The 18,010-nt window shown below is 46.0% G+C and overlaps 1 protein-coding gene across 3 annotated transcripts in view; it reads right to left on the bottom strand.

The window, feature by feature from the left end:
- Positions 1–18,010, bottom strand: part of LOC133372935 (histone-lysine N-methyltransferase PRDM16-like) — a 545,545-nt gene that overhangs the window by 505,657 nt on the left and 21,878 nt on the right. The window lies entirely within an intron of this gene.

The raw sequence follows: 18,010 nt of genomic DNA, 5'->3' as shown, positions 1-18,010 counted from the left end.
GCATGAGTCAAAAGTGCATAAAAATGTGTATATTCGGAGAAATTCGCGCTGAAACGCTGGAGAATTTTCATTTTTTTTAAAAAAATGCAAATTGCTGCAGAAATTTGGAGATCTGAGTTTAAGATTGGAAAGAAATGAGAGACTGAGAGAACTGAAAATCGACAAGATCCATCTGTCCCTAAATAGAGGCACAAGCATGCAGAAGCAAAGAGCACATTTCTGGATTGTCAACACAAACAGAAGGATTCCGCCGTGTTTCATCAGCTGGTCATTAGTGGGGTAAGAAAATTTGTTACAAATTCCAGATTGAGCCAGGTCCAGATCTCTGCTCAACCACAATACTCTCTAGGTGAGCTTCGGCCAACCGCTGTAACTCTGCCTTGCCTACCTCACAGGATTGTTAGGAGGATAATATGGAGGGAAGGCAGAAAAGAAAAATAAGGAGCCCTGTGCTTCTTTGAGCAGAGGTGGGAACGTCTTTCAACCAGAGGGCCACATTTCCTTCTGGGCAACCTCCTGGGGGGCGCTTGCCAGTAGTGGGTAGGGCCAGATGCAAAAAAGGGTGGAGCAACGAATGCTAATGTTCGCTTTGTACAGCAGGCTAGTTTCTGCATAACATTTGCACGTCCTTCTCTGTCCTCCACCCAGGCAAGGAACAGGCATGACCAGAGTTTAAGGACACACTCTAGCCAGGCAGAAACACTCACGGAGAATGCAAAGTGGGGCTGGAGAGGGATGTGTCCTAGTGAGAAGCCCAACGGAGAGAAGTGGAGGGCCACATTTGGCCCCCGGACATGAGGTTCCCCATCCCTGTTTCAAAGGGCTCAATATTTAAAATGCAATAAATAATAATTAAACATTTACCAAATTCCAGTCTCATCCTAACGACTATGCCCAGAGGAATTAGAGTTTTGTAAAAAATAATAATAAAGAAGTTGGTCACCCTACTTTGTAAGTGTGTATAAGAGGAACAAAAAGCTTTCAGCTTATGTCTACAGTACAATACTGGCATAAACTGGTTCAACGTCCATGTTATTTCCCCAGAGAATGCTGGGAACCGTAGTTTTCTGATGGAGGGCTCGGGGATCTGTCAGAGGCACCCTTACCAAATTCCAAATCCTTTGGATGCTGCAACAGTACAAATGGCATAAGGACAAAATGATGGTGTGTTGCAGGTAGGTCCATATCACACAGTGGATTCCTTTCATCTACAGCAAGGATGGGGAACTTCCAGCTCTCCAGCTGTTGCTGCATCAGCAAGTGCTGTTCGACAAGTGCCATCCATCCAGGAATTTGGATTAGCGGCATCAGCCACCAACAAGGCAAGCATTCGGGAGCTCAGTGGCAAAATTCAAGAGACATCACGCTAGATCTCATGGTGCACACGTGGAGGCCATTTTGGGCCCTGTTGCAGAGGTCAGGCTAGACCTAGGAAAGAGGTTCGGAAGGATCTCAAATGGCTTTATTCTACAATCTGCCCCAACATTGTGGAGTAAGACCTCTGTGGTTCAGCCCGTCCTTAACCATTGGAAATATTCATGATCTCTGAATGGAGGAGCAGAAAGTTGAATGTGTGTGATCCCTGCTACAGTTAACTGGAAATGCGGCACTGATATGTAGAAACTTGTAGATAGGGCTTGACCTTGGATTCACTCACACAACTTTTGGACTCCACCCTAGAATGCATTTACAGGACTCAGCCCCAGAAAATGTGAAGTAATAAGATAGGTTTCTAAGCATGTGCTGAGTGCATTTTCTTTATCACTAAACAACCACAGGCTACCACCACATATCAGGGATTAGGAGGCAGCAGCATGCAAGCTAGAGGGTGGAAATCTAAGCATTACATTTGTTTGGCTGGTAATAATTCATATTCCCTTCTGGGGACTGAAAGGTAAACTCAAATCTCTAAAGAAAATACACTATGAATCAGTCCACAAAACACAATTCTGAAAATGAATAGCTTTCTTTGGGGGGTGATAAAAATGTTCTTAACTGAAAAGCAACAAGCCAGGCATATTTTTTAAATAATAATAATAAATTATTACAAATTATCTTAACAGTACATTTTGCAACCATGTTATAAAAACAGCGATAATATTTTTGTCTTGGATTCTAGAATTACTGGTGTGACAGCTAATGCAGTAATGATTTGTTTCAAACGTCGGTGTTTAAGCCATAGAAAGCTGATTTTATCCATTTTTTTTTCCTAGTAGGCCGCATTGTTGTTAATGAAATTAAACACACCAATCGCATTTGTCCCTGGGGGACGAAGAGTGGTACACGCCACCGGTTTACTTTTTTATTAAAATAAATTGCAGCCAGTGAGATGGACTAATTGCATGCAGAATTGAAAAAGAAACATTCCATTGATATAATTAAGCCAATTTTCATGGACAGAAAGAGTTAGCATTGATATAAAATAAGCAGAGCATTCACCAGAGACTGACACGTACACCTCTCCCCCCCCCAGTTTAAAATAAGCAGACAGTTAACCTTAAACAAATATCCTCTTGCACTAGCCTTCCACGTTATCTAGTGATGGTGGCTAAATTGTCTCTAATCCTCATCACCAGGTTACAGGTTCTGTGTGCAACATTTGACAAGGACAAAAATAAAATAAATAAAAAGGCTTTAAAGTTAGAAAGAGGAAATAATCTCACAGCTTTCCCCCTTTGCGTTGAGGCCTTTCATTTAAAAAAGAAAAGAAGGGAATTGGACACACTGCTTTGGGAACTGGTGCACAGATTTCCTTGTACCACACTTTCCATCATGTGTAAGTAGCCCTCCTGACCTCTCTGCCTGGCCAGACCCTCTCCAGGCCACACCCCTCACCAACTCAGCTTCACCCTTTCTCTGAGTGTTTTTTTTTCCTGGCTGGAAATGCGTTCTTGAACTCTGATCATGCTTGCCTGGATGGAGGGCAGAGAAGGGGTGTGTAGAAGCCAGCCTGCTGTACACAGATAAAAGTTACAGTTGTTGCTCCACCCACTTTTGCCTCCAGCCCTGCCCACCACTGGCGTGTGGCCCCTGGAAGGTTATCCAGGAGAGAATGCGGCCCTCAAGCTGGAAACGGTTTCCTACCCTTGGTCTGTGATCAATAATGCAGTAGCAAATTCAGAAGGGCAGGGTCCCTTTGTGATAGTCGCAGCACCTCCCCTCCCCCTTTTTTGCTGGTGGATTGAGAATGAGATCCTTGTTAATGCCTTTTCCCAAAACAGCAGATGTTCCTAGGAGCTAATAAGCAGGAAAAGAGAGTTAGCTACTGGGAAGAGTCTTCTCAGTGGCTGATTTGCCTCCTTTCACTCTGATTGGCTCCAATCAGCAAGAAGAGACATGGAAGCAAGTCAGAAGACGCTTCTCAGTGGCCACCACACTCTTCTTTCATGCTGATTGGCTCGTAGGATGATGGAGGCATAGGGACCCTGCTTCCAAAAAGGCAAGGAGTCTAAGACCCCCCCGAGACCCTGGACGACTATACCCCTGTCTGTGATTAAACCTGATCTATAGCACCAACTAACTCATCCAGGTTCAAATCAAAGGCCCCTTTAATGGATTTGTTTCTTGGGAAAGCAAAAGTCTTTTTTGCCAATACTTTCACTTCCCTCCCCTCCTCTCCCTCCCCTGGAGACACCTGATGAATCACATCAAAGACTATTTCAGCACAGGGGCATGAGGGAGAAAGTGAGGTGGGGGAAAGAGAACTTCATTTAAAAATAATTTTTTTTTTAATCCTGGATAATTTGGGTTCAGACTGTAATTATACCTCACTTCAATTACCAGATCAGAACCCCCTAAGTATTTCTAATTGCCTAATTGAATCAAACTGTTGGGGGGGGGGAGAACAGCTAGGAGCAAACTTTCCTTCAAAGAAGTCAATGGGGAGAAGTGGGTGTATAGGAGTGGGGTGTGAGTGGGTGTTCTACTAAGGAAAGCGAGCTGGGAGGAAGGATGGAATGGGAACAGCCTGGTCATAATTTTAGAAAAATAGGAAATCCCCTGTGGCACTGAAGCATTTTACACTGAGTGTTGCTCTAGGGCCTGGACCACTGCAGTGAGCCTTACCTATTATGTTGGATGCAGACCTCATATTGCGAAGTAAGGGATCGTTTGCCTACAGAATAAGGACCATCACGTACAGAGATGAGAAATCTCAGACCTGGAGGCCAAACACCTCTCTGTCTGGCCCTAGGGACACACCTTCTCCCCAGTCATCACCCTTCACTGGCCCTGCCTCACACTCTCCTTGAGAGTTTCTGCCTGGCTGCAAAGCATCCTTGAGCTCTGATCATGCCTCCAGCTTATCTGTGCAGAAACTAGTCTTACTGTACCACGGTAAAAATTAAGTTTCTCTGGACACTTTTGCTTCTGGCCACAACTGGCATGTGGCCCTCAGAAGGTTACTCAGAAGGGAATATGGCCCTCAGACTGCAAAAGGTTCCCCACCGCAATCTAATGATTTTTGGAGAGAAATTTCATTGGAAGCAGCATCCAAGGTGATATTAAGACCCCTAGAGCCCTGCTGAAAAATGACTCCAAATAATGGAGAGCATCACGGAGCTTTTGTAGACTCTCTTCCCTTTGGAGGAGAGCGCACCAGAAACTTCTAAAGCTCATTGATTTTGCATACATACAGGTTGAACAGGTATAGGAATGGATGAAGAAGCAGGCACACAGGTACTACCAGATTTGAATTGTCACCAGTCCAATCTCCTCCCAACTCAGTGCAAAGCTACAACTTTCCAAGTCTCTGACTATGCACACTTGACTTAGAATTAAAGAAGTTGGAAGGGGACTATAAGGCCATCTAGTCCAACCCTCTGCTCAATGCAGGAATCCAAATTAACGCATACCCAACGGGTGGCTGTCCAGATGCCCCTTGAATGCCACCAGTGTTGGAGAGCCCACAACCTCCCTATATCATTGGTTCTATTGTCATTAGGAGGTTGTTCCCGATGTTCAGTTGAAATCTGGCTTCCTGTGACTTGAGTCGATTATTCCATGTCCTGCACTCTGGGATGATCAAGAAGAGATCCTGGCCCTCCTCTGTGTGGCAACCTTTCAAGTACTTGAAGTGACCTATCATATCTCCCCTCAGTCTTCTCTTCTCCGGGCTAAACATGCCCAGTTCTCTCAGTCTCTCCTCATAGGGCTTTGTTTCCAGTCCCCTGATCATCCTCATTGCCCTCCTCTGAACCCGTTCTAGTTAGTCTGCATCCTTCTTAAATTGTGGTGTTCAGAACTGGACATAGTACTCAAGATGAGGCCTAACCATTGCCGAACAGAAGGGAACTAATACTTTATGTGATTTGGAAAATATACTTCTGTTAATGCAGCCTAAAATAGGTGTGTGTCATCACTATCACTTCTGGATTTGCCACTACATTACTGCATAATTTATGTAATTCATTGTGGAAGATACATAATTTCACCACCACCAGACAGAGAGATGAACGACACAGTTTGCAGCAGAGGATAAACTGCAGCAGAATGGAAACAGTGCCACACACAACAAATACAGGGTGGAACAGAATGCAATGCCTTCTTATGCCCCTGGTTGGGAGGGGGAGGCTTTCTGTGCATGCCCAGAGACACACTTATCTTACTATGGCCCATATTCCATTGCTTATCCACGGCACTGGGTGGGAGAGGAAGTGTTTCTAGAAGTAACTTTAAGTCCTCCGGAGAAGCTCATCTGCAACCTGACTGCACTGACATTGCCAAGGACTTTAGGATGGATTAGCTGAAGAGGTGAGAGATTGTTGCTGGGTGGCACTCCCCACCCACAGAGAATAAGGGTTTCCCTTCCTAGTTCTCGATTTCCAAAGCCTCCCTGTACATCTCAGGAAAGAGAGAGAGAGCTCTGAAAGCCCAGGGGACAAAGAGTTCTTTATGCCACAAGTAAGGTGACCTCAATGGCATTTGGAGAGAAGAAAAAGGAGGAAACTACAAATGCATGCTCAGAAGAGTTTATAACATACAGAATGATCCTGATCTTGGCTGGCCCTTGTCTTCTTCGGGAGCATTGAGATGATGTATTGGGGATGTAAGTGAAAAAGTATGCATGAGTCCAGTCAAATGCATATATTAGGTCATATCCACACCATACATTTATTCCACTTTAAACAGGCATGGCTTTCCCCAAAGAATCCTGCACACCGTAGCTTGTGAAGGGTGCTGAGAGTTGTTAAGAGATCCCCTATTTCCTTCACAGAGCTACAATTCCCAGCAAAGTTTAACAAGCCGTCCCTCTTCCCAAGGAACTCTGGGAACTGGTGCTCTGTGAGGGAGTCTCTTGACAAACTACAGTTCCCAGGATTCCTTGAGAGAAACCACGGGTATTTCAAGTGGTATAACAATCAATCCCTCTCCCCATGTTAACTTCCCCCAGTGCCCATAGTGCAGTGGCACTCCAAGACATTGTGGGAAATTTAAAAAGGAAGCCACTTGGAGCAGCACAGGGCTACTGCCTCTAGGGGGTGGTCCAGCAAAGGAATTTTTTTGCCTAGCCTACCCCTTAAACCTGGGACTGGTCCTGAATGGGGTAGAGGGCTATTTAACACTGAGGTGGTCAACTTTATCTGGGCTTTGCCACTTCAGACTGCAGGCAAGAGTTCATAGGAGTAAATGCTCTTCCATCAAACAAAAGGGGCGGGATCCCTGCATGTAGAAAACTAACAGGTCAGGGAGAAGGCTTCCAGCTGAGCTTTCTCCTCCATGTGTCAACTTTTGTTAGTGAGGGAGTTTGCTTTTTGTCCGTGGAGAAGCAGCCAGGATTGTGAGGGTCCACCTGCAGTGTGAATTGGTACAGTCCACATACAAGATAACTGCACGAAAGAACACTAGGCCCAATAAGGATTGAGCCTTAACCATCCAGCCTGCAGTTGGATTTCTATAGAAACCGATTCAACAGCACTCCCTTCATTGATTAATGCAAAGATCAACCCACACACTACATGTTACCAAAGCCTCAGTATAAAGTGCTTTCTTGAGAGACTGAATGGAGTGTAAGAAAACGTTTTGCGTCATCAACCACAGCTACTAGTCACTACTAGGCCGCGTTTAACTTCTTTCCTTCTCCCATGACAGTAACACAGCAGACCCAAAATAGCCCTGGAGGAAAAAAAAAACAAGCAAACTGGCAAATGGACCCTTAAGTTCATATCCTCACCAGTTAAAAATGGCCACCAATCCATCAGTTCACGGGAACTTGTAGACCAGTTGAAGCAATCTGTATCTGTGTCATTGAGGACCTCCCAGAGACAAGAGCAGGATCTCGCTGCCCATCATTCAGGAACTCATTGGGGGTCCAGAATTAAGCCTATCTGCCTCCCAATGAACATGTGTCGGCAACCTCCATGCAGCTAAGGAAAGAAATTATGCATAGGAAACCTCCATGCGTAGGAAACAGCTGATGGTCCTTCTAGCACGAAGAACATTTTGATGAACTTAGAACAGGTCAGCATCCCCATATCTCTCAAGAGCAAAAGAAATACAAGACACTTCTTCAAAACCTATGAATCACAAGAGTTATCTGTTTTAGCCAATTAAAAGCAATACAACGGGGGAAGAAATTCATTCAGCTTGCATTTTGATGGGAACCGATCAAATCCACACTTCACAAACCAGTAAGCCAGGGATGGGAAACCAGATCACAGCGGTGTGACAGATCCAAATCTTCCCCACCTCACATGGGCCAAGCTAGGCAGATAAGCAAGGCCACTTGTCATGCGGCCCGTGGAAGACTCTTGGTGGAATGATCAGGAGGAGGACTGGGAGTCTGAAGAGGGGCCCAGTGAACTGCAGAAGAAGAGGGGTGACACAGAAGAAGGCTTCAGTAACCTTGATAGCGCCAGAGCCACCCCCTTCTGGTTACAACTGAAGAACACTGTCTGACAGTGAACATGATAATGTTCCACCTCTCAGCCCTGTCCCCACTCATACCTCCTCTAGAGGTGGAGGCTCAACCTGAGTAAGTGTCAGAGGACTTGTCTGAGCTACCTCCACCCCTCTCACCAAGGACGTGCCAGCAGATGCGCAGATGCTCACAGATAGCACCAGCTTTTCAATTTGTCTGCAGGAGTGCTCACTTGCTAATGCAGACCCCTTCAGAGAAACCTTCCTCACGGAAATAGAAAGCCTGCCAAGAGCCTATTTAAAGGACCGCAAAGGGTCTGTCCAATTGCGGTGACAAAGTCTTAGCTTCAGTAGTCATGCCTGATTCTGCTGATGTAGAGATGCAGAGTTCTGTATGATCTGTAAGCTGATCTATGAAAATGCTCTAAGCTGAGATTCCACATTAAACGTAAAAGAGAAAAACACACCAGCGAGCCTGAATCCAATAGGGCTGGCCAGGACAGCTGCTCACCTGTCAGTCTGTTTACAGCACAATGGCATCACATGGTCCATTTTTGCCCACACGGTTTGAAATCCAACCACGTGGACCAAAGCACAGAGCTTTGCAAGTGCCAGAGATCAGCCATTTGGTGACGCCCACAAATCCCATCTCTGCCTAGCTTTATGTGCCCCACATCTATGATTAAAACAGCCCCACAGCTCAAATGGGGAGGCCGGAGGGGGGGTTCACTGAACCCATGGGCCACAGGTTCCCCATCAGGACAATACATAGACCAAAACGTAACTATCCACTGAATTTTGCACTTTGCAAAATTCAGAGATTCCGTTCTTTAAAAAAAGAATGTTACGGGAAAATGCACTCCTCAAAAATGCATTAATGGCAATAAGAACTAAAACTTCATATTAGACTATCTCTTTCAGACACCTTCTCCCCTGAACAGTTTTTATGACAGCTGGTCATTATAAGAACTACTGTTTAAGAACTGGTGTCTGAGTTTCCTTTTTTCCTCTTCCCTCCTCTCCCTTGTCCCTTGCATGTCATGATTTTTTAATATAAGCCTGCAGAGCAGGGGCTGTCTTGTTTTATATTGATTGTATGCAAGACATTTTGGGAACCTTTTGTTGTTGTTGTTGTTGAAATCCGGTGTACAAACACTCTAAGTAAAGTGAAATGCAACGTTCGGGAAACTTGCTTGTAAAAAATGCATTTATTAGGCAAGGGAAACCAGAAAACCAGCTCCAGCAGAGGGAGGGGGGAATGCCCCACCCTCTAACAGCAACCACATTGACAGCTTGACACTTGCATTTAGTGGATCTGCCTACATCCATACATTTAAAGGACATGGCTTCCCCCGAAGAATCCTGGGAACAGCAGTCTACCCCTCACAGAGCTGCAATTCCCAGCACCCTTAACACACAACAAGCCCTGTGATTTAAATGTGTGGTGTGATGCGAGTCTAGGTAACACCAAATGAGTTAATTTATAGCGCTGGTGTCTTTTTTTCCCAGATCTAGAGTCTGAACGAAAAAATTGGGCACAGCCTTATATTGTCTCCAATGACAATTATGTTCTAGATAAAACGACACTGTCCCATTTCATCTTCAGCAGAGCTAACGTCACGCAGAGGCTGAACTTTGAACCAGGAAGTTTCTGGTTCAAGCAAGTGACTTCCGCCTCTAACTCACTCTCTCTCTCAAGCTGCCCTCAGTTCTTCCTTTGGCAATGTGGAGGATAACCAGATTTGCCTACCGTATGGGGATCTTGTAAGGATCACCAAGATTGCACGTGCAGCACACTTTGAACAGTGCCATGTACTATGGAAATGTTCCACGGTTGATTGTTTTTTGCACCCCGGCTTCTTGTTTGCCAAACAAACCAAACCTCCCATTTGCAAGGCACTTTCAAACATCCCTTCTCTTCCCACCACCCCACTTTTTAAAAACATATTTTTGAGTTTTATTAAAGGTACATGTCAAGAAGTACTGTTAATGTCTGAGCCTGGAGGGGGGGGCAATAAACCATAAACAACCACAAATAATTCCAGTGGATAACTTAGGGGAGGGAACTTGTGACCCTTCACATTTTTATTTTTATTTTACTCCAGTTCCCATCAGTCCCACCCAGCATGGTGAATGGCAAGGGATGATGGGAGTTGGAGTCCAGGAACATCTAGGACGGCCACACAGGGTCCCTAACTGTGACTTCGATTTCATGCACATTTAAAGCCAAATTTATCAAATTCGCACTTTCCAAACAATATGAGAACCAAACCACAGCTCTCCTTCAGAATTCGCACTTATCCAAATTTTCCGATGCAGCTTGCCAACCAGCCAAACGCTTACAAGAAAATGTTTGGGGGAAGTGTGCTTGAGAATGAATGCATTCATGAAGATAACATGCCAAAAGCATTATATTAGGAGAAATTGCTTGCAAAAGTGTTCACATTAATCAAAACGGTAGACAACAATGTGTTTGGCAGGAGAAATTCAGACTAAAATTCTGAAGAATTTTCATGAGGATTTTTTTTTTTTTTTTTTTGGAATCGCAAATTGGGGCAGAAATGTGGAGAACCAAATTTAAGATTGGAAAAATGAGGAACTGAGAGAACTGAAACTGACCAATTCTTCCATCCCTATTTAGAGTGTAAGTATGTAGCTTTGAGGAAAAAATAAGGATTGTTGACTCTTCTGAGATCTGGCCTCCTTAGCTAGCTAGACACATATGCTCATGAACGACTGTAACTCAGGGGCAGAGCATCTGCCTTGCATGCAGAAGGCCCCAGGTTCAACTCCTGGCTTTTCCAAGCAGGGCTAGAAATGCTCCCGTTCTGAAATCTTGATGAGCAGCTGCCAGTCAAACAATACTGAGCTGGATGGAGCAATGGCCTGACTCAGGATGAAGCAGGTCCCTGCGTCCCTGTATTCTTGGGATGACGAACCGCTTCCTTCCACCCTTTTGCCATCTAGGCCTCACCACTGCAAGAAGACCCCCTCACTGACTTGCATTATTCTCAACATGAATTCATCCAGGAACTCTGCCATGTTATAGTCCCACAGTCAAACACACCATCAGAGTTAGACATGAAACCCACACCTGTCAAAAATCTTCTGCCTCGACCAAGTGGCTGGCCGGTGGCAGGTGCTCAGGGCTAACTTCACAAGGTCAAGTTCCATTCCACTCCAACATAAGAAGAGCCTTACTGGATCAAGCCAAATTTCATCTGTGGCCAACCAGATGCCCTCCTGGGAAGCCCACAAGCAGGATCTGAACAGGACAGCAACTCACCCCACCACACGGTTTCTAGCAACTGGTATTCAGGAGCATACAGCCTCCGACAGTGGACATAGAGCATAGCTTTCATGGCTAGTCAATGAAAGGCTGGATCCTAGTCTTTTCATTTAACTAACTGACATTTGTACAGATCATTAAGAAAGGACGCAGGAGTAAATGTATATTTAGGGATATCAAGATACATAACCTTTTCTCTAGTAGGCTTTTGTAAGCTAAGCTGCTTCCCAAAGTGCTTATGAGAGGATTGATGGCTGGTGGCTACTAGCAGCTGAACACTCTCTGCCTGCTTGGATGGTGGCTGGAAAGAGACTGATAGCTAGAAAGCACTCCCAATGTTTTGCATGCATCATCTCAGTAACTCTGATTTGTAAAGTTCTGTACAGGGGTCTGAGAGACGTGAGAGTTCTGAGTTCTTAGCTCAGGTGGGATTTGAACCTGGGACATCTCTTTATGCAGCTCAGAGCCTCAAACTAGTCTTTTCCAGACATGAAATCCTGGAGAGCAGCTGCCAGTCACAGTAGACAATACCAAGCTGGATGGGCCAATGGCCTGACTTTGGATAAGGCAGTTTCCTATGTTCTTGTGATGACAAGAGTTTTTGTAAAACCAACATTGGCCATGGAGCAAAGAAAAAAAAAGGTATCCTTAAATGCATCAAGGCACCACGCTTTTCAGAAGATTGGGAGCAGTTCTAGACACCCCATCTGGAAAAAAGATACTCTAGAACTGTAAAAACATTGGTAGCGAAAGGAGAAATCAAAATGATCAAGCGGTTGGAACACCCATTGGAGGCTTTTAGGTTCAAAACAATGTGGACCGCTAAATGCATGTAAGAAGTGTTTCTCAGGTTATGGGAATGGAGAGGGGCAAACTCTGTCTCTCACAGGACACACATACACACGCAATTGTTTTCGCCAACACCTTCGTGAGCAATAACAGGGGCCTTTATTCAGCTCTATGGGTTGCCCTTCAGTGCCCCATAGTATCAGCAGCAGATTCAAATAAGAAAACGCTTCTCACAATTAACAAGGGTGGGATTTGGGGCCACGAAGCCAAGAGGTAACCCTGAGCATGTGTTTCCTCAGAAGGAAGGGATGGCTCCCAGGAAAACCTGCCTAGGACTGCAGCCTTCGATGATGTCAGAGGGAGGAACCAAAAGCATCTGCATGCAGGAAGAAAGGCCCTCGCTGTGGATTTGTTGTTATGTGCCTTCAAGTCCATTCCAACTTATGGCAACCCCATGAATCCTTTTGTTGTTGTTGTATTCATAGGGTTTTCATGGTAAGAGGTATTCAGAGGAGGTTTTCCACTGCCTCCCTCTGAGGCTAGTCCTCTCCAGCTGGCTAGGGCCTGCTCAGCTTGATGAAATGAAATGGACTGATCCTGACTTATGGCTTATGAATAGGGATTTCATGGTCAGCGTTATTCAGAAGGGGTTGACCATTGCCTCCCTCTGAGGCTAGTCCTCCCCTGCTGGCTAGGGCCTGCTCAGCTTGCCACAGCTGCACAAGCCAGCAACTTGATAGCCCTCAAATAAGTCCCCCTTCCACACTCAGAGACAGTGTGCAAGGCTAAGGGCAGCTAGTGCCCCTGCATTGCTTTTGTGCTTCTCTTGCGATCTTTCCGGAGGGGTGTGGGGGTGGGTAGGTGGGGGAGGTGAGAATCTGTTGAAAGAAGATTGATGGACAAGCTAAATGACCCTCTCTTTTATCTGGCAAGGTAATCCTGACTTGGGAGGAGATTCCCAGATAGGTCTAGATCAGTGGCCAACCAATCCCGAGGTCTATTTTCCTCCTACAGAGCTATCCAGCAGAGGTGCCATCCCACAACTAGCCAGACCCCACTGACCTCTGGCTGCTCTTCCTTGGAAAGAGGTAACTAGGAAGTGGTGACGGTGGGATCTGAGCCTCTTAATCCGCAGCGGCCGGATCCACTGATTTTGCCACCACCACCATTGCAAAAAATAAAAAGTGTATTTTTTTTTGCAAAAAATAAAAAAAATAAGTGTACTTATTTTGACCACATGCTAGGTTTAGAGAGAACTCCACTACCCAGGAAACAAAGGAGGGTGTTATTGCTTGAACTTCATCTGTAAGAGCCGGATTCCTAACTTGTGTGTTTTGGGGGGGGACCCACATGTAACAGCTAGAGTCCTAAGGCCTTTTTAAAAAAGCATGTTAAAAGTTATCTAAACCTGTTGTAATAAGGCGGCCAGTGAAAGGCTTTTGTTTTAAGATTGCACGCACACACACACACACCAGCCTGTCCAGAGAAGTAGCATTGCCCCCAAAGCACCCCTGGGTCTTGTTTGGTTTACAAATGCGGGTTGTAAAGCTTCAATCCTGACCCTCGACTTTCCCTGGGAGCAAGCCTGCCCCACTGAATCCAAGAGGGCTTGACTTCTGAGGAGCCGTGGATAGGATTGTGCTGTCAGAAACCGAGCCAGGAGGCGGAGTGGAAGAGTTGAGCTCCAGACCAGAGACCTGGGTTTCTTTTTTACAGCTTCGAACCAGGCCACTCCTGAGGCGAAAACTTCCCTGACTTTGCTGTGGGGATTGAACCAGCTGAACGGGGACAGAGATTCAGCTCAGCCGCTCCAGGTTCGGCCCTTGCAAAAGTGTGAAGCGAGGCCAAGGGCAAGAGAGGCCGGGAGAAGGCCGATTATTTTACAGGCAGAACTCAGGAGAGGACTGGGGTGCGACTGAGTGTGAGAGTGGGAGAGGGGGTGCGACAATGTGAGTTAGAGAGGGGGGTGCGACTGTGTGTGTGTGTGTGTCCTATAAAGAAATGCCTCTTTCTCGTGCGTTGGCATCCATCTGTCACTCCCTCTCTTAACTCCCCCCCCACAACTTTCTCTTTCACACGCATCCACACACTTTTTCAAAGCTTCGCCTCAGAATTCATTCAATGATCCGCCTCGGTCGGCTAAATAAGTCACTCCAAGGCTGCGATCCTGCATATCCTTGGACTTGCAGGGTGGAGGCTGTGCGAGCCTAACCGGGCCTACTCGGAGGCAAGCCCCGTTGAATCTGGGGCGGGGCGGCGGGCTGGCTCCCAAGTTAGGGTCGCAGCCTAACTCTATGGGGCTTCCTTCTGAGGAGTCGGGCATAGGATTGCGCCGTTATTTGAGACCCAAACGACGACGTACAATTGCTGTTGTGTCATGTTTATGACCCCATCGCTCCTGGCATAGATGGATACCTCTCTCGGCCATCACCTCGTTTTCTTCGCTAACAGAGTGCCCACGCCGATATCTATAAAGATGAGAATCAACTTCAGGAGGGGTTTTATTGGGAGTGGAGGGGAAATCCAGGGAGGCGACCTTTGTCTAAAACCAAACAAGCCCCCGCTCCGAATAACTCCATCGTGACCTTCATCTCGCCTGCCTTCCCAACCACCCCTCTGCCGCCTTTATATAGAATCGCATTTGCTTCGGGGCTCTCGAATCCAGAATTGCAGCTCAAGAGCCAGCCAGCCCCGATCCAGAGCAAGCAGCAAGTTGTTCAGTGTCCAGGAGGGCAGCCTTCCAGCGCGATCCTACAAGAGCCCCCCCCCCAGTTCTGAGTTCAACGGGGCTTCCTTCCAGCTAAGCGGGTATGGGATTGGAGTTTTAATGCTGGGTCCAAGGGGAATTTCTTGAGCTGGGAATCATCTAGCTAATTTACACACACACACAGTATATATGTATGTATATATGTATATACGTATAAACCACTCCAGTTGACTCCAAGCAGTTTCTGTCCGGAGAAATTAACACATTGCATCTCCCATAAGGTGTAGCGGGGAAGGGCCGCTTTCAAGAAATAAAATCCATCGCACGCCTATTCACAAGTCCCTTTCCTCCGAGAGAAAAGCAGGTCGTGGACCCCAGAGTCTCTGCAGAGGTCCCTTGCCATCTGCTGAAAAGACTGCCCGCTGCAATCAAATCCGGCAACACCTTTGCTAGCGTGTTGCAAAAACGTGGGACCATAACTCCGAGACTCGGCTTGCCTCCTCGGAAATGCGGAAGAATTTATTATTATTATTATTATTAGCTCAAGATCTATATCTATAAGTATTTTAAAAAAAAACCCACACAAAACAAAACTTGGCAGGCATTTGAGGACAAGGAGAGGAAGGCGAAGGGTAGGCCCGTGCATGAGAGCGCCGACCGCTTTAGGAAGCTTGATCCGAAAATAAACGCGCAAGCAGGTTTGCTTGCAAATCAGGGCTGATCCCTTCTCTGTGAGGAAAGCGCCAGGGATCTGGAAACCTGGACTACTGTATTATTATTTTTAAAGAACCTTAAAAGGACCCTCAGCTTCAAAGGACTCTTCTCCCCCCCCCCCATCTACGCGCTGTAAACTGTTGAGTCTGGGGTTGGTATCAAAACAGCTGAATTTAATCAGGACTTTCATAGCAGATACTTCCAGGTTGGATCAAGTGGTAAACGGCGGGGGCAGAGAGAAATTCTTCTTGCCTGGCTTAAAAAAAAGCCTTTTGAAAATCCTTTCTATTTTCTGCATTCCTTCCCTCCTCCCCCTCCAAATATACCATCATACACGCACAACCCCAAAACACACACTGCGTGGGACAAAAAGGAAAGAAACTCTCTAGTACACATTTACAGCTCAAACCTATGCCAGTCTACTCAGAAATAAGTCCCTTTCATGTCACTGAGGCTTACTCCCAAGTAAGGATTGCAGCCTTAGACTGGAATCATCCAAAGGCCGAGAAACGTGCAAACACACCTGAGAACTTCTCAGTTTCACTTATTAAGAACGCGGGGTGGAGGACAAAACTGATGAAATTGACAAATATTAATTAATTCTCTTTAAAAAACAAAAATAAAAACCGCCAGCAACAAGAGCACATATTGAAAAGAAAGATAATTTCCATGTATCATTTGAGCATTATGGAGTGTTTTTAAAAAAAAAAAAATAGGGCAGAGGGGGAGTCAACTCTTCTGTTTATTGAAAAATTATAGTATTAATTACAAAGGAACTTCCGTACCGAGTTCAGCCCTTCGCAAAGGCTGAAATCGCTGCGGAGAACTGGAGAAATACACGCGGCGCAAGGAGTCCTGGTTTGGAGATCAGTTTTTCTACCCGCTCTTCGATCTATTCGGTAGTGGAAAAGCGGAGGGATTTTTTTCGGGGGGGGGAGGGGGATGCCGACAGAGAATTGCTGCGAAAAGTAGGATTTGTTCCTGGCTAAAATTGCGGGGCCTGTGAAGAAGGGCGCGTGTCCCCAGCCTCCGTCCCTTTTCCTGTTGAAAAAAATATTATACAACTATTGATTACGTTAAAGACGAAAGCTCTCTCTTTTTAAGAATAAAATAAAATAAACTCTTAGCCCTTCCGAAAAGCAGAGACTGCGGCGGCGGCGATCGAACCGAGGGTAAAGTTGGCGTGAGGCAGATTCTGAGGGCCCAGGGGATCGCTCCACCTGAAGAACCAGCCTGAATGTGCCTTGGTTAATTTGGATTGCGACAGCACTGTTACAACTGTATTTATTAGTGTGGTCGTTTGGTCCTGCAAATCTCCGCTGCCAACTGTTGGTTGTTGTTTTTTCCGGGGGGGGTGATCTCCAGCGGGCCTTTTTGGAGGAAGGACCAGTGAGTTTCTCCGCAGAAGACTCAGAAGTGAGATGGCCTTGTCCTTGAACAAGTCCGAAAAAGGGTGTCGGGAATCAAGGACCTGGATCCTAAAACCGGCCAGGTCGATCTCTTGGGGACGGTGGTGGGAATCTGCTGAAGTTTTGGAACAATCGTCAACCATAACACAGTCTAGACTTGAAAAACAGGAGTTTCAAAACGTTGCTCTCCCTAGAGAATCACAACTTAGGTGAGCTTTCTAATTCTTCAGAGGCAAACTGTTCATAGTTGGAAGTGAGGAGCATTGAAAATCAAAGGGAACTGAGGAAAAGTATTTAGGATTAAAACGATGGTCCTTTTCTTTTTTTAAAGAAGGATTAAACCTATTTAGGATGAAAGCGCCCACACCTCTCCTCAACCCGGACCACTTCAGCCCATCTGATTTGCTAAGGTGTTTGCAGGTATTTCGTCGTTCTGCATTTTTACAGCTCTTTGGCCCACATTCGTGCGCCTCCAGTTTCAACACTTTCCAAATAATAACAATTAAGCATTTAAAAAACAACAACCCCAAGACAGATAACAGCGATTGTAAAACTAAAAATAGACGCCTCTTCGCCAAACAAAAGACAAACATTCTCAGCCAGAATTAAATTCATGCAGTATACTTTTATATATAAAAAAAGAACAACAGAGGAACGACAAAAGAATTTAGGCAGTCCACAAATTATTTTGCTACAAAAACTTGAAAGTGTGTGTGGGGGAGAGCCATCATCATTTGACAGCCGAAGTATCTTCGATCCCGCTGCAAACACCCCCCTTTGCCCCCCACATTCGCCCACCCTCTTCCTCAATCATCGACGCCTTTTAATATTTCGTTGGTAACCGATGACAAGCGTTGGAGAAAAATGAAGGCCGCCTCCCCCCCCCCAAAAAAAGGAGGCGATCAAGACGTGGGGGAAAGAGGGAGAAATGGATATATTTGCGAACTTCCCAGAGCGCCCACGTAGGAACTCGGGGACGAAAACAACTGCTGCAACAAAACTCCTCGGGAACTCCGCCGTCGCTCGCTTGCAAAACAAAACCACCGCCTGAGCGCCAGAAACTTGTCGATTTCACCGTGCACGCGTGTCAGTTTCACGGCCTCTAGGTATATACACCCACCCACCCCCGCTAGATTTCGGCTCCCCGTTTCTCTGCCGCTTCTCATTCAATCTCCCTTCGCCTCGATGGTTTTAATTTTTTCCCCTTCTCCCTTTCACCCCCCTCCTCCTTTTCCACGGTCGCCT

This window comes from Rhineura floridana, chromosome 18 (assembly GCF_030035675.1).
Source record: "Rhineura floridana isolate rRhiFlo1 chromosome 18, rRhiFlo1.hap2, whole genome shotgun sequence".
In the NCBI taxonomy this organism is placed as follows: domain Eukaryota; kingdom Metazoa; phylum Chordata; class Lepidosauria; order Squamata; family Rhineuridae; genus Rhineura; species Rhineura floridana.
This window is presented reverse-complemented; position numbering and strand designations above follow the sequence as displayed.